The following is a 17,950-nucleotide window of genomic DNA, read 5'->3' as shown; positions in this document are numbered from 1 at the left end:
GTTGGGCTGGAAAATTGTTTCACTCTATCTTTTTGTTGGTTCTGCTGCTCCAGAATTTGTTTAAAGTAATTATTTAAAGGTTTTTGGAAGGGTTTGACTCTACCATCTTGTCTCTGCTTTCCTATTTCTTATTTTTCTGGAAGTTAAACTGAAGGATTTCCTTTTTTCTGATATACACACTTTACTTTGAGTATCTCACAGAAGCTAGGGGCATTGAAATGTGATAATTCTTCTTCTTATTTCCATTTTTCATATGTGGAAACTGAGGCACAAAGAAGGTAATGACTTGCTCATAGATGCTCACATAGTATCTATTACAAGTCTCTCTGTCAATTGTTCTGTCCACTACAGCAGTGATGTCCAACTTAGATAGAAACGGAGACCACTAAAGTGTACGAAAGGATTCCTGCGGGCTGCATATTGACTTAGAAAATTACATATTAACACAATCTGTGTCCTGTTGTATTTTCACTCTTTTTGTTCACTCTGCCTCAGCTACGTTTTAATTGAGTTCCTACCATAACTGCCTGGCCATTTGTTTGACTGTTCAGCTTTACACATCCCTGACTGCCTCATCATACCTATCAGTCAAAAAATCTTATTTGTAAACATGCATATTGATGCCAGGATGGTACATATTCTGTTGGAGGAAAAGCCCTTAAAGTCAAATTTGCACTATTGAATCAGTTTTTTTAAAACATTTACCAAATAATAAGCGTAGTTGATTATTTGGTATTATGTAGGCCAGGATTGGCAAACTGTCTTGCAGCTAATGTGTATTTTAATCTGATTAAATAGTTACCATTCCTAACTTGCAGTGTGCCAGATTTGGTCCATGGATAATAGTTTGTTCTCCTTTCATTTTTACCTTTAAGTCAGTTACATAATTATAAAGTTGTGATCTATTGTGGAATACCATTTGCAGAAGCCTAGCTGTTCTCTTATTAAACTCATTCAAGATGATCTTGATATGTGCAGTTGAGAGGTATGAAACACAGCCCAATCCAATCCCCAATGTCCTCAGAAGAAAATAGAATTGGGAAATATTTAACAAAATATATTAGAATCTAATTTTGATATGTTGTTGTTTATGTGGCTTATAGTGATCCTGATGTATGGTTTTATGGCCTTTTTCTCAATTTGAACTTGAAACTACTTATGTAGATTATTTTCATTAAAAATATATTTGTTGAGGCTGCAAGGTGGTGCAGTGGATAAAGCACCAGCCCTGAAGTTAGGAGGACTGGAGTTCAAATATGGTCTAATACACTAGCTATGTAAACCTGAACAAGTCACTTAACCCCAATTGCCTCAGCAGTACACACACACGCACGCACACACACATACATATATATGTATATATGTATGTATATGTGTGCATACATATGTTAGCTATAACACATATATATGTATACACATATACATATATGTGAAAGTGGGCATTTGAGTCAAGTTATTGATGATCTGTTGGTTGCCTCTTTTGGGCAATAAGTCCAGGATTTTTCCCCCATAACTTTTGTATATTTCCATCTTTCATGTATCCTGAAAATCAAATATGGTGGCATATGCCTATAATCTCAGATAACTAAGAGGCTGAGGCAGATAGATTACTTGAGCTAAAGAGTTTTAAGTTGCAGTGCATTAAGCTGATTTGGGTTTCTACTCTGAGCTCAGCACCAATAAATTAAGCCCCTAGGAATAGATAGCTAGTAGATTGCCAAAGAATTCCCGAAATTCCCATTTGGGAAATTGGCAGGTCAAAGCTCCAGTCCTGATCAAATTAGTATCAAGACCATGAGCAGTCCCTGTACTTACATCTACATGGGGAAAAATAACCAGTTTTGTAAAACATAATTAACTGATTGATAGATGGATTAAAATATGAACCAGGAGAATCATTTCCTTACTATACACTAAGTTGTGACCCCTCCAGCACAGACTTCTTTTCCAAGTACTTGGTTTAGCCCAGTTGTTGTCTCACTGTTTTCTTCAAACTGCTGTTTCCATTGCCTCTGGCAGTAAAATCAAGATTGTAAGTAGTATTAACCTGTGGGGACTCTGCTGCCCTCTGTGGTGGAAAAAAGTTTATTTTAAAAACGATTCGAGTTCTTTGACATTTCCTGACAGTTGTTCTCTTTCCGATTTCATCTATAAATCTCAGTGCTGATTTTGTTTCATTGAGTTTCTTACCAATTTGAAAAAAAATCTCATTTTTTTCTCTTCCGTTTTTTTATAGTCTTCCATTTTCCTTTCCCCTAAGATTCCACTACTTCCTTTTGTAAATTCATGATGCCATATCTCTTTTCTTGGCATGAAGGATCCATGTACTGGTTTTAGCAGGTTCTAGTCTGTGGACTTTTTTTTGCTTTCTTTATCGAACAAGATTTGTAGTAGTTGACTTTATATATAAAATTATTCTAACTAGCAGTATAATCAAGGGGCAGCTAGATGGTTAGATAGACAGCACACTAAACCTGAACTCACAAAGATCCTTCTTAGCTGTGTGGCCTTGGGCGGGTCTGTTTGCCTTAATCTACTGGAGAAGGAAATGGCAAACTATTCCATTATCTTTGCCAAGAAAACTCCATGAACATTCTAGTCCACAGGGTCACAAAAAGTCAGACAATAACAACAAAATTATAGTCAGTCACTAAACATTTACCAAGGGCCCACTGTGGGCCAGGTACGGGGCTCTGCCTTGGGATATAAAAAGAGGCAAATGCCAGTCTTTCCCCTTAAGGAGCTCACATTCAAATTAGGGAGACAACAAACAAACATAGGTGAGGTATATCCAGTCAAATTGCAGATTGGAAGGTACAAGCAAGAGTGGTTGAGAAGGATTTTTGTAGTGGATGAGGTATTGATGATAGTGTAGATATTCAAAGATGATCTGGGACTTAAAGGAAGCCCATAGGTATAGTTGACAGGGGAGAACATTCTATGGATGGGAGACAGTCAAAGAAAATTCCCTGTGTCTTGTTTGTGCAGCATCAAGAAGACAGACCAGTGTCACTGCACTAAAGAGTATGTGTCGAGGGTCAAGTGTAAGAAGACGAGAAAGGTATGAGGAAGCTATGTTATGAAAAAGGCTTTTTATGACACACGGAGCATATTGTGTTTGATCCTGGAGATAATGGGGAACCACTGGAGTTTGTTGAGTATGGAGGTGACTGACAGATCTGCACTTCAGCAAAATCACTTTAGTGCCTAAAGGCAGAAATGATTGGAGTGGGAAAAGACCCACCAGCAGATTGGTTTATTGTAATCATTCAGACATGTGGCAATAAAGATTTGAACTAGAGTCTTGACAGAATCGGAGGAGCAAAGGGGACATATAAAGAAGGTTTTTCAAAGGTAAATTCAGCAGAAGTTAGCAATAAATGTGTAGCACATGGGGACCAGATGAAAGAGTGAGGACTCAGTCCAGGATAACACCTTCATAATGAGCCTGAAGGACTGGAAGGATGCTGTTGCCTTTTCTGGTGTTAGGGAGGGTAGAAATGTGAGGGAAGCAGGTTTAGGGAAAAGGTAATGATTTCCATTTTGGACATATTTATTTTAAGATATCTACTGTTTTAAGATGTCTGAAAGACAATTGGAGATGTGAGCTTGGAGGTCAGTAGAAAGATTGGGAAAATTTGAGAATCGTTAGCATAGAGATGGTAATTAAGTTCCTGGAACCGATGAGACTGACAAATGAAAGAGTACAGTAACAGGGCACCATGTGGAAGAGGTTAAGGTAAAAAAAAAAAAAGCCTGAGGAGGTGTGGTCTGTTAGGTAGGAGGAGATCAGGAGAGAGGTGTGTCCTGAACACCTCAAGGGAGGAGAGTAATTAACAGGGTCAGTGACTGTAAAGAAATTGATAAGGATTGAAAACAGGTGACTGGGTTTGCCCTTTCCACTCCCAGTTTTCCCTGTGTGTGTGTGTGTGTGTGTGTGTGTGTGTGTGTTTAGCATCATGAACTTGTTTAACATGTCAAGTTGAAGTTTGTTACTTATTTTTCTTGTTCTTTTTTTCATTATATTCTTCTAGTTTTGTATGAAATTTGATCTTTGCTTTAATAAAGCAGTGGCCTGACTCTACAGGGATAGCTGATTCAAGCAGAACTCTTACATCAGTAATGAGACCTTTTTCATCAGCTGAAACATGAAATATAAAAAGTAAAAACTTTTATTTGGTCCTCACCATTTCTGGCTCTTTTATGATTATTTTCATGAAGAACATTTTCATGGTGTCTAGGCATGAAATTTCTAGGGATTCTATATGCCATTGCTTTTTCTTATTCCTTACTCTTGAATTATATTTTCTTGAGATGTCATTCACTATCCTTGGTTATGTCACCATTTGCATTAAAGTCACTGAATATCAAAGCACATGCTGATTGATTTTGAATATTAAATAAAATCTCATCTACCCTCACATCTCTGATTTGTGCTTTGTGTGATTATCTTAATATATAAAAATACACATAGGAATTTATTAAATTTCATGTTTGGCTCTGTAATATAACTTCCTTTACATTTTCTGTAAATGTCTCGGGAAAAAAGGATAAAAATAGTTTGCCTATTGTCCTTTGACCAGATGATAAAGGCCTCTCTATATATCTATTTATCTATCTATTAATAAGTTGTTATTTATGCATTTTTACATCACTATAATTTCTCCCAGTGTCTCTCTCCCTTTCCTTCCCAGAGAGTCAACACATATAACAAAAAGTAGTCCTTTTCGTGCTTTTCTGTGTTTATCTTATTCATCATTTCTTATAGCCCAGCAATATTATATTATACTCATGTACCACAATAAGTTTAGTCATTTACCAATCAATGAGCATCTACTTTCCAATTTTTTGCCATCACAAAAAGTGCTCCTATGAATATTTTGGTGTATATGGAGACTTTCTTCTTATTAATGGCCTACTTGGATGTAGGCTTAGTAATGGAATCTCCAGATCAAATGGTACAAACATCGTAACCATTCTATTTTCCTAATTCCAAATTCCTTTTGAAAATGATTGTGGTGTTTCACAGCTTTACCAACAGTACATTATTATGTCTGTATTCCCTTGTACATTTTGTATCCCCATCTTTTATGATATTTAGTGAAAAGGTTGACTTGACATTTCTGATTTATCCTTTTTAAAAAAAAAACTATAGTTAATAGTTGGCATTTTTTGATAATTATTTATTCATATACTTTGACTCCTTTTTATTGGTGAATGGTTTTTAGTCTTATATGTTTTGGTTAGTTGTATATATGACCTTATCAAAAAGATAAAATAAACTAACAACAATATAGACTAACAAGACCTTATCAGAGAAGTATAATCAAAAAGATTTTTCCTTTGCTTTTCTTAAATGCATACTAAAATGTATTGTGCAGAAACTTTTCTGTTGTATTAAATCATAGTTCTCCCCTTGATTTTTTGTAATTTCCAACCCCTTATTTAGTTAAGAATAGATCTTCCACCCAGAGCTGTGTTAGATACCTGATCTACTTCTCTTCTAATAGGTTTTAGTTAGAGGTTTCATAGTCAAGTCATATAGCCTTTTTAGAATGTATTGTAGAATGAGATATAAAACTTTGGTCTAAGCCTAATTTCTTCCAGGTTGCTTTCTAGTTTCCTAGAATTTTTTTAAAAAATCAAATAGGAAGTTCTTTCCTAAGTAATACATGTGTCCATTTTATCAAATTCTCAGTTTTTGAGTTCCATTGTTTCTGATTTTCCCTTAACTAGCCTCCCATTGATCTCCTCTCTTTTTAAACCAATATAATAGTTTTGATGACTTCTGCTTTTGACTGTAGTTTGAGTTCTGGAAATGCTTTTTTTAGTGATCTATCTAGTGATTTTTTGAATCTCCTTTTTTTTCTTCCAAACTTGATAACTAGATTCTAAGCTCATTTTTTTTTTCTGTATAGAAAAAGGAATGTAAATAATGTCTATATCCTTTAAATGATGGGGTTCTGGATGGGGAATAAAGCATTGGTGACCCCAACTTTGTTATGGACCTGGAACCATAATATAATTTTATTTAATATATATTAAATAAAATGAGGGGAAAAAATCAATGTTTTGGAAGCCAACTCATTGTAACCTTTAATGAGTTACATGTATTTTTTTTTAATTCGTGCCTTGTGCTTTGATGAGAAAAGTGACAAGAAAACCAAGCTGAGATTCAGGGATTCATCCAAGAAATCAGCTCTTAGGGGATGGATTGGATAGATGTTCTCCCCATGTATGAGTAATCTTTGGTGCCTGTGATGTCTGTGGTATTAAAAATATTGGATTGATTTATTTTGAATGTCATTCTACCCAACTAAGAATCTGTTTGACGTCTTAGAAACCTGAACAGCTGGTTACTTCCCTGCTTGCGTACATTCTGGTCCCAGGATACCCTTAACAAAAGTCTTAATGATAACAGGCAGGAAATCTTCACAGAAATTAAGTTAAAGCATTGAAATTTATAATATGGCAATGGAAAAAAGTTCACTTCACCAAAAATAATGCTTTTAAATCATAACCTGTAAACAAAGCATATATTCCAAATGAGGTACATTTACACACTCCTACGTCTCTCAGAATTCACATAGCCTGCTTACTGATTATTCACCTCCAGTGGAGTGAGGAACTCTCATTTCATTATATGTGCCACATTGCTTCCAGAGAGACACAGACCTTTGTCAATCATAAAGGATACAAATATTCTTTAGTTCTGTAATTTTGATTTGTGAAAAGAATATTCATTGTTCTGAACCCAGGTAACTTGTTGTCATCTTATCATATTTCTTTGTATAGTAATTTCTGGCATTCATTATGATAGAAACAGTTGACTTTAACTCAAACTTGTTCAATAACATGGTGAAAATTTTCTCAGTTGTGATGCCGAGAAAACAAACTGCCTTTATTATGGAACTTCTAAATGGCGGGGCTAAAATTAGTTGCATGGATGAAAATTTATTCTAAAGCATTGAGTACACATTTGAGTGACTCTTTTGATGGCTAGGCATTGACTGCACGCATGATTTGTTGGGGCTGTTACAGTATTCACACAGAAAAAAATACATCTTGCTATTTGAAAAGTTAGCTCATGACTCAGAGCCGAAGAAAATTCTACATAAGGTGAAGAAACGAAAGTTTGAAAACATTTCACTGAACTGTGATATAGAGGGAAGAGCCCTGGGTTCCAATTCAGAAAACTTTGATTCTAATTCTGTATCTGACAGTTAACTAGGTGGTCCAGTTGATCGAGCACTGGCCCTGGAATCAGGAGGACCTGAGTTCAAATGTGGGTTCAGACATATGACACTAGTTGTGTGACACTAGGCAAGTCACTCAATCTCAATTGTCTCACCCTCTCCCCCCCCAAAAAAATAAGCTACATCTGTTATTTGGGCAAATCACTTGGCTAGCATTTAAGCACCTATTAGGTGACAGGCTGTGTGCTAGGTGCTGGAGACAAAAAGAAGGGTAAAAAGGACAGTCTCTGCCTTGGAGGAGCGCACAGTCTAATGGGGAGACAACATACAGACAACTTTGTACAAATAAGCCATGTAGGGGGTTAACATAGAGATGATATCATGGGGAAAGCACTAAAATTAAGAAGGGCTGGGAAAGGTTTCTTGGAGAGGGTGGGATTTAAGCTGAGAATCGAAGGAAGCCTGGGACACCTGGAGTGAGAGAAAGCTATTGAAAACATTGGGAGTCAGGAGATGTGTGAGCAGCAGGAAGGAGGACGGTGCCTTTGGATTGCAAAGTTCATGGTAGGCAATAACTTGTTACAAGACTGGAAATGTAGGAAGGAGCCACATTATGAAGGGTTTTCAGAAGCAACTAGAGGATTTTATATTTGATCTAGAGGCAGTAAGGATACACTGGAGTTTATTGAAATAGGGAAGAAGTGGTGGTGACATGTACACATTTGTGCTCTAGGAAGATTAAATTGACAGCTGAGTGGACAATGGATGAGAGTGGGGAGAAACTTATTTTGTGATGGTGTTAAGGTCATACATTAATTTTGAATGTATTGTGGAAAATAGTATAAAGTATTGGTATAAGCCTAGTTTCTGCCAGAGTGGTTTCTGAGTTTTTCCAGTTGTAAGAGCCCAGGTCATCCACCCATTTTGGAGTCCATACTCCTATGATTCTTTTATAAGAATTACATGCGCTATGTTATCAAATGTTGCTAAATTCTACATAAACTATATCTGGAAGATTGCCCTGACAGCCTTGTGAAAAAAAGAAATGAAATTGATGAAACCAAGCATCCTATTTTTTGTTGTTTGTTATTACAGGATTCTTCCCTGAGTGTTCATTAATTATCCTTTTAATAATGTATTCTGGAGTTTTTCCAGAATAGATTTCAGGCTCAATAGCCTTTAGTTTATGGCCTGCTATATTTTGTATTTTTACAAAATTTGGTCATTTGCCCCTCTCCAGTAATAAAAGAAGACCTCTATTTTACACAGTCTATCAATTTCCCTTGACAAAGATGCCATCTCATCAGTGGCTTTTCTCAGGACTTTGGTGTGTAGCTGCTTTGGGCCTAGTCAAATATAGCAGATTCACTTAGATGCTCTCATCACGTGATGCTTATTACTTTCTATTTTTCTAACAGAGAAAACTGAAGCAAAATAAGAAAATAGTAATTTTACCTTTTCTCCATCCTCTGTTATTATTCTTTATACCCTGATACATGGCCTTATTTATTATTTGACCTTTTCTTCAATATAGTTGTAAAAATCCATCCTTTTTCATGGTCCTTAACCTTCCTATTCTGTATTGGCTCATTTTGACTTTTATCCCTTTCACTGGGCCAGGCCAGGCTTTTCTTGTCATCCTCTCTTTCTGATTCTTGCCTCCATCTTCCATGTCTTTTTAAAATCCAAATTGCTTGGGAAGTTTCTTATACCTCTTTACACAAGTCCCCTTTTCCCCGTCATTGAATTTATATCTTGTCTCTTCAGAATTTTACCAATAAAACATAATGGCAAGGTAATCCTTTCCCTAATTAGTTCTCCATCACATGTCTCTCCCCTAATATTCCAAAGCTTCTTGCTTTAATCATCCTACACCTGTAATTCTTCCCACTCTCTTGACTAAGAACTTTTCTTCTGGGATTTTCAACCTTTGTTATATTTCGCCACCCTTTGACAGACTGATAAAACCCATCAACTTCTCAGTCACTAATTGCATAAATCAAAATACATAGGATTGCAAAGGAATTGATTTATAAAGGAAAACTTACAGTTTTCCAGATTTTTTTTTAAAAGTTCACAGGAAGCCCCCACACTAGGTGGACCCCCTCATTATTATAATGGAGTAAACTGAAGCCCCAAAGCGTAAGGAAATTGTTTCTGATTATAAAGATAGTTTATAACAGAGATGGGATTCAAATGCCTATTCTTGGGCTCAAAATAGCATCTCCCATTCTTCTTTCCTTTCCTTCTGTAATAATGATGTGGCCTTTTTCCTTATCAAAGCTAGTCTTTCTATATGTACTGTGGGTGTCATCCCCTACCATCCCCTACTATTGTTTTTTACAATCCGGCTTGTCCTATTCTCATTATTGTATATTATCTCTGCTATTCTGTCATCCTATGTCCAGTTGTTCCTTTCTTACTATCTACAAACATGACCAAATATCCTCTATCTTTGGACCCTACTGTCCTTACTAACTCTCGTCTTGTATCTGTCTTCCTCTTCATAGCTAAACTGCTGGAAAAGTCTCTTTTCACCTCTGTCAGTCAGCAGAACTTTATTAAGTTCTTACTGTATACCAGGGACAGTATTTGTTCTCCAGGAGCTCATCTGCTAATGGCAAAGTCAATATGCAAACAACTGGGTACCTACAAAATACACACAGAGTACATAAAAGTAATCTCAGTAGGGAAGACCTGCTGGAGATGCTGGTATCTTAAATGATTCCTGAATAAAAAGCAAGCCAAGAAAAGTAACAAGAGGAGGATGCACATTCCAGGCATGCAAGAAAACTCCTACAGAGTCATGAATATGTGTGTGAGTATTACCAGCTTGTCCAATAGCGTTCCAAGAATCGGTTGTTTATGGTGCAGGTCAGCCTCTCAAGAGAGGAACTAGGATTTGTACTATCTATACACCCAGGAGCACAGGGGAGGAGGGAAGAGGGAGAGAAGTGGATAAAGGAATGAAGAACGCAGGGAGGAGGGAGAGACAGAGACTAATTGGGTGAGAGAATTTTTATTGGGATTATAATTAAACTCAAAATATGGAGCTCTCAGGTGAAGTAACTCCCTTCATCAATGCTCATTAGCACCTGCTCTGCATTTATAACCTTAGAGAGTTTTCTGGAACAAAGGAGTCTAACATAGCCCACAACACTCCTGCGTGCAATCAGAATCAGTATCGAATGTAATTAGGAAATATTTAAGAAAAATAATAAAAATACAATAAAATGTAGATAATATTACATTGTAATGTAGCCCACAGAGATTTTTATGTATGTATGTTCTATTTGAACTTGACACCACTGTTCTAGAGCAGTGAGTCTCCACTCTGTAATCTGTCCGCTATCATGTTGCCAGTTATTCTTCCAAAGTGAATATATCTGTCCTCTACTCAATAATCTCCTGTTGCTTTCAATTTGCTCTAGGATCAAATAAAAATATCTCTATTTGGCATTTAAACCTCTTTACAACCTGATTTCAACCTACTTCTCAAACTTTATTCTACATTACTTCATATATTGTATCTAAACTGGCCTTTTTCACCATTCCTCACTCACAGCCCTTCAGCTCTAATCTCTACTACTGCCTTTCCTGATTAGAAGGAAGGAAAAAAAGAAGTTCCTACTATGTGCCAGATACTGGGCTAAGCACTTTGCAAAAATGGCTCTTTAGACCTTTACAGCATCCTTGGAAAGGTAGTGTAGATGTTATTATCATCCCCATTTTTACAATTGAGAAAATTGAAGCAGCAGAGGCTAAGTGACTTTCCCTGCATCATCCAGCTTGTTAAGTATCTAAGGCTGAATGTGAAATCAGGTCATCTTCACTTTGCTTAGCACTATCTTCACTGTGCCGCCTAGATGGCTCAATGGTAATAGATGATAGTACCATTAAATGGATTTGGAACTAGACTATTGTCCAGAATCAAAGAGTAGTCCTTAATGATCTGATATATCCTTTATGAAAAAAAGACCCAGGAAGCATGTTCTAGGGACCTGGGCTGTTTTGACAGCTTTTTTCACAGGGGGAAAAATAGAGATCTAATGAAAAGAGATAAGGAAAGAAACTACATCTTGCTAAAGAGTATGATAGCTGGGGGCAGCTAGATGGGGCAGTGGATAGAGCACCAGCCCTGAAGTCAGGAAGACCTGAGTTCAAATGTGGTCTCAGACACTTAACACTTCCTGGCTGTGTGATCCTGGGCAAGTCACTTAACCCCAATTGCCTCAGGAAAAAAAAGAATATCCTAGCTAATGAATATAGCATCCACATTCTGAGAGGAAAAGGCAGTTATAAGAAGAAATAGATAGTATACTAGTAGGGGATCTCAACTTCCCCTTCTCAGAATTACATAACTCTAACCACAAAATAAACAAGAAAGAAGTTAAGAAGTTGATTAGAATATTTGAAAAGTTAGATATGATAGATCTTTGGAGAAAATTGAATTGGGGATAGAAAGGAATATATCTTTTTTTCACTTGTACATGGCATCTATGTAAAAATCAACTATGTAATAGGGCATGAAAACCTTACAATCAAATGCAGAAGGGCAGAAATATTAAATTTATCCTTTTCAGATCACGATACAATAAAATGCATGCATTAGAGAAGCACTTGCTCTTTAGATTGTGGTGAGAATATTTTGGGAGTATGAGTTAGCTTAGAATCAGTGGTATCAGACTCAGATATAAAGGACTTATTCAAATATGTTAAAAATTTGTATAAGCTATATTAGTGTACTTGTTATCTTGAGAAAGTCTCAGAGGGAGAAAAAGAATTGGAACTCAAAGTCTTACAAAAATGAATGTTGAAAATCACTTTTACTTCTAGTTAAAAATATACCATTAAAATAAAAATTATTTTAATAGTAAAGCAATGTAAAATATAACAAAGCAAAAAGTCTTCAACTGGAGTACTATTTTCTGGTTGAGGTACTGTAGTTTAGGAAGTGGTAAGTGAAAGAATAGCTAGAGCAAGAGTTCTTCACTTTTTTGTGTCATGAGCCCATTGCATATCTGGTTAAACTTTCTCAGAATAATCCTTGCAAACGTGTGAAATAATTCTGTAGAATTAAAAAGGAGAGTGATATATTGATATAAAATATTAAAAAAATAAAAATTCATAGCCTCCATATTTAGAATTCTTGTTCTAGAAGAAAGTAACCTAGCGAGGGAAAGGTCTAGAGTGGTTACTGTACTAATTTGGTACACTGGTAAAGGAAATGGGGATGTTTATCCTGGAGAAAATAAAACCCAAGGGCATCTTGATAGTAGAGTTCAAGTATTTTTTATGTGGAACAGCCTCATTTCAATTTTTTTATGTGATCCCAAGAACCAGGAGCAACAGATGCATGATTAAAAGTGTCAAATTTAGATTTATTTTAATGAACAACTTCCTAAGTATTAGTTACTAAAAATGTTTTTTTTCCATTGGAGGTCTTTAAGAAGAGATTGCTTAGTATGTTAGGAATTTGTTTTTGGCAGTTTATTGGACTCGCTAATCACTGCAATTTCTTCTAACTATGAAATTTTGTTATTCTTTCATAAGCCACGTAAGTTCATTTAAATGTTATCAAAATGAAGACAACTTGCCTTTTTCTTGCTCAACCATATATTGGTTGACCTGTCAATCATATATTAAGGTAGTGCTTGTCTTTGTCCCAGATTTTTCTTTCAGCAAATGTCTGTTTCTTTACTATATGCATATATACTGGTCTTGTCAATGTCACTGATATTCAGTGTGATAGACAGGCACACTCTTTAAAAGGTTTCTAAGTCACCTTGAACCCCAAAGCTTCAAGCTATCTTGGCCTCTGATGCTCTTTCTGGTAGAACATCCTAACTTTTCTCTTTCATCACCTTCATTACCATTCCCTTTCTACTTCTTACTGTTTCTTTTTTGCTATTGGCTGTCCACATTTCCACATAAGGAATCATCCATTGCTACAGCTTCCAGGATCATTCCCAAGAGGTTTCTTTACCCTCTCAACTTCTCTCCTCCTCATTTTCTGTCAGAAGGAGTCATATAGCAGTAAGACACCAATGAGAGTGTGCAAACCATAATGTTTCTTTGTCAATGGCCATTTTGCTTATTGTAAACAGGCAAATTATCTGCTGTGTACTTTATTATTGTGCTTTATTATATATTACTACTGTTATGTGTCACTTCATCTAAATGGAAAATCTCTTTTGATAATGTTTTGATCTGACTAAGCTTCCTTCTTATACAGACCTTTCAAGTAGAAATCTTAGTATATGCTCATGTAGAACTTTTGAAAGAGAAGACTTCCCAAGGTTTTAAAAGTTATTTTAACTGCATTTTGGTTCTCTCAATGTTGTTCATTAATATCCTGAAATAATGTTTTTCTTCTAGAGTGAAACCCTTGTTTGCTTTGCACAGCTAGGACCATTTCTCTCAAATGTTCTTAACCATGAATCATATGACTAAAAACAAAAAAAAGCAAAGTATATTTTTTTCCAAACTGTCCCTTAAGATTGGTAAAATGAGGTTTAGCTTGCTTGTTCATTCATATTTAGTTTTGGAGCGAAATTTTACAAACTCTACAGTAATTCTCTAGGATAAAAGTATATTTTGGAGTGTATATATATATATATATATATATATATATATATATATATATTGAGTGTGTGTTGTGTGTGTCTATACAGGAAAGTGTTTGCTGGATCATTCCATTGCAACTAAGTCATCTTCCATAGACCCTACGTTAAAGCAAAGAAAGTTCAATAGGGAATTAAGTCATTATTGAATGTTCTAGAGAGGTAGGTTTAGAAGATGCTTAAGTTGGCCTACAATAACAAATATCGATCCATGTACTTTGGGAATTCCAAATGCATATACAAGTATGCATTCATTTGGCTTCTATAATTTCATCTCTATTCTCCTTTATTAGATTTACATAGTTATGTATTTTAATTACAGTCAGAGAATTTAAAAAGTTCTCGTTATACTAGTTTTTACTTAAAGAATATGCTTGTCAATATATTTTCCTAAGTAATGCTGACATTGAAAGAAGCTAAATTATTTTCAGTAGGGTAGTGAATAGAATGATACAAGCATGCCTGCTACATATGTCTGAATCTATTGGAATTCTGAAGTATGAATATACCTGGAATTGAACCTGCCTTTTGGTTACTAGCTAGAAATAGGGAATTTTCAACCTTTACATTGTGTGGATATGAAAAAGCTGGGTAGGAGATGTTGCTTCTCTGATGTGACAGCTCCCTGTAGCGCCCTCCAAATTGTGCAGGAAGAACTGACAAATTTGCCTTGCTCTTTAGTCATCCACAGGCTGCAGTTATATTCGTGTATATTAGTATGCGAGTCTGTGGGGTTAGCCGGTGGCTTTAGGGCACACAGCTAATGCTGAGCTCATCCTAGGCATGCATCATTTTTGTCCAGTTAAAGCTACTGTGGTTGTTTTTCCCACTGGCACAGACTACTAGACCCAGAATCCCCAAATCTGTTAATGTCTGCTCCTGGGAACAAGGGTTGCCTAAACCACAAAAGCTCAAAGTCTATTTCTAATAACAGCAAAACTGTGGAAAGTGGGTTTATTGTAGCCTCTTTTTACACCGATAGCAGAAATTTAATGTGTTTAGAATTCTCCTTGGTTACAAAGTCATCTAATCTCTTGCATTGGATTAAATATTGTTAGGTACAAATGAAATGAAGAGCAACCTGCCCTTTTTTACGGTGTTATTTGAGCTACCTTTAGCATTCTCCATGGCTTTATATTCCCATCATTACAAAACAGAATAGGCATTGATATTAAAACAGCTTGCTCCCATCCAAATTGTCCACTGCATCTTTCTCTTCTATCATCTTGTTTTTTTCTCCCTTAATGGAACTAGGCTTTCACTTGGTACATTAAAGGACTAATCTTAATGTTATTAAGTCATTAATATAAATAGCATTTGTAGCCACTGTGGATGAGAGATTTTCTATTCAGTGTCTATTTTAGTACATTAATGTATGACCTGACATGGAACTAACAATGAGGGCTGAAAATCATATTTACTTCAAATCATTTTGGCTTTAACTCAATTTATTAAGCCTTAGAAATGTAAATTAAGCATATTTATTAACTACTTAAATCAATATATCAAGATGATGGGGGAAAGTGCAGATTTGTATTATAGAACAGTTTCCAACTAACATTTAGATGAATTCATCAAAGTGGACTCAGCCCCAGCTGTCAAATTTCTATTAAAATGCACACAGGTTTCATATTTGAGAAGAGGCCACAGGACTTTGGCCACGATATATGTTATATTGTACCAAAATAGAAATTCTGTATTGCCCCTGGAGGTTTTTGTTGAGCTCAACATAACCTCATTTCGGCCATCTACACGAGTGAAGGACGCCATCTTGCTTTGTGTTAGTTTTATCCATCTTGTATAAGTTGTTATTAAGAGTCATGTTTTGATCAAATAAGAATTGTCTCCTGAAGTCCATGTTCCCTTTAAAGGTCAACAGATTCATTTTTCTCATTTGAGATGGCCTTCTTTTGCTTCAGTGGCTTTTTTTTTCCCATTGAAAAAGCAGATAACTAGCTATGTACATGTAGATGATCATTTCCTGTCTATTATTCACTGGATACCTGCCTTAGAATGTATTTCCTGATTCTGCCCTGGACTTCAAAGCCTTGGCATGAACCATGATAATGTAAGTTTATGTTTGTTTTATAAGATTACAGAAGTAGAGCTGAAAGGAACCCTAGAAATAATATAGTCCAAAGCCCTCTTCTTCCTTCTCCATCTTCTTTTTCTGCTGCTAACTAGCACTTGTTGGCTTTGAGGATTTGCAGATATCTCTCTTTATCTTCACAACAAGCCTATGAGATAGATGCTGTTATTATTTCCATTTTACAGTTGAGGAAAATAAGGCAGACGGAGATTACATGACTTACCAGAGTCACACCTCTAGGAAGTAGCTGAGGCAATACTATTACTTGGATGATTGTGACTCTAGGTCTAGGACATCTACCTGGGACCGAGAGAGAAGTGACTGTTTATGCTCATACATGTTGGAAATACTAGAGCCTCAATTCAGACCCACTGAATCACCACAATATTATATCATTAATAGAACTTTGAATAAAGAAATGCATTACTATCGCATTCTCACTCATTGTGTTATATCAAGCAGCTTTGAGACATAGAAACCACTTCTTATTCAGTTTGCTCTCTTTTAAAAAGAGCTCACCTATGAGGAATAATATTAAAACTTTTCAGTAGGAGCATTTGGCATTTTCAGTTTATTGGTCATGGTTCAAAATGGGTATGTTCATTTTTTCACATAAATGAGCATTTTAAAAAATGATTTTGCTATGGGGACTGAGGGACCTTAGACAATCTTTACTCCATCCTTAATGTAGTATACTTGATAGTCATTCAGCCTCGACTTGGGGAATTCTAAGGAGGAAGGACCCACCATCTCTCATGGCAGTCCTTTCCACTCATAGAGTTCTCTTTGTGAAAAAGGAGAGTTCCCACCCGGACCTTGGCTTACAGCCAAAATCAGCCTCTGTGCTACTTCTAATCAACAACAGTGATAATTCCAGCAACAGAATTGCTACTTGGTTTTGCCCCCTTCAGGCCAAATGCTACAATTCCGCTGCCTCTTTCACATGAGAAATCTCCAGATGTTTGAATATAGCACTCATTTGATGCCTACTCTTCTCCAAGCTAAGCATATGTAGTTCTTTTTTTAATTGAAGTTTTTTTTTAATTTTCAAAACATATGCAAGGATAATTTTTCAACACTGACCCTTGAAAAACCTTGTGTTCCAATTTGCCTCCCTTCCTTCCCCTTCCCCTAGATGGCAAGTAATCCAATATATGTTAAATGTCGTCAAAATTTATGTTACATCTGTTATAGGCATACATATTTATACAATTCTCTTGCTACCAAAGAAAAATCAGGTTAAAAAGAAAAAAATGAGAAAGAAAATAAAATTCAAGCAAGCCACAACAAAAAGAGTGAAAATACTATGTTGTGATCCACCCTCAGTTCCCACAGTCCTCTCTCTGGGTGTAGATGGCTTGATCCATCATTGGTCTATTGGAACTGGCCTAAATCATCTCATTGTTGGAAAGAACCACATCCATCAGAGTTGATCATCACATAATCTTTTTGTTGCTGTGTATAATGTTCTTTTGGTTCTGTTCACTTCACTTAGCATAGTTCATATAACTCTCTCCGGGCTTATCTGAAATCATCCTGCTGATCATTTCTTACAGAACAATAATATACCATTACATTCTTATATCATACCTTTTTCAGCCACTGTCCAACTGATGGGCATCCACTCAATTTCTAGTTCCTTGCCACTACAAAAAGGGCTGCCACAAACATTTTTGCACATGTGGGTCCTCTTCCCTCCTTTTTGATCTCTTTGGGATACAAGCCCACTAGAGACACTGCTGGGTCAAAAGGTATGCACAGTTTTATAACTTTTTGAACTTAATTCCAAATTGCTCTCTAGAATGGCTGGATCCATTTACAACTCTACCAACAATGTGTTAATATCCAAGTTTTCCCACTTCCCTTCTGTATGAAATAAAGAGAGATAAGGTGAAGAACTTACAGGAATATATGAATTCTTTTTCTGTATTTTATTTTCATTATTTCTGTGTTTCCCCTATTACCTGTATAATATGTGCAGGCTCGTATTTACTTGAGCCTTGGCCAGCTATAAACATATTTACTTGATCTGAGTTGATGAC

This window comes from Sarcophilus harrisii, chromosome X (genome assembly GCF_902635505.1).
Source record: "Sarcophilus harrisii chromosome X, mSarHar1.11, whole genome shotgun sequence".
NCBI lineage: Eukaryota > Metazoa > Chordata > Mammalia > Dasyuromorphia > Dasyuridae > Sarcophilus > Sarcophilus harrisii.
This window is presented reverse-complemented; position numbering follows the sequence as displayed.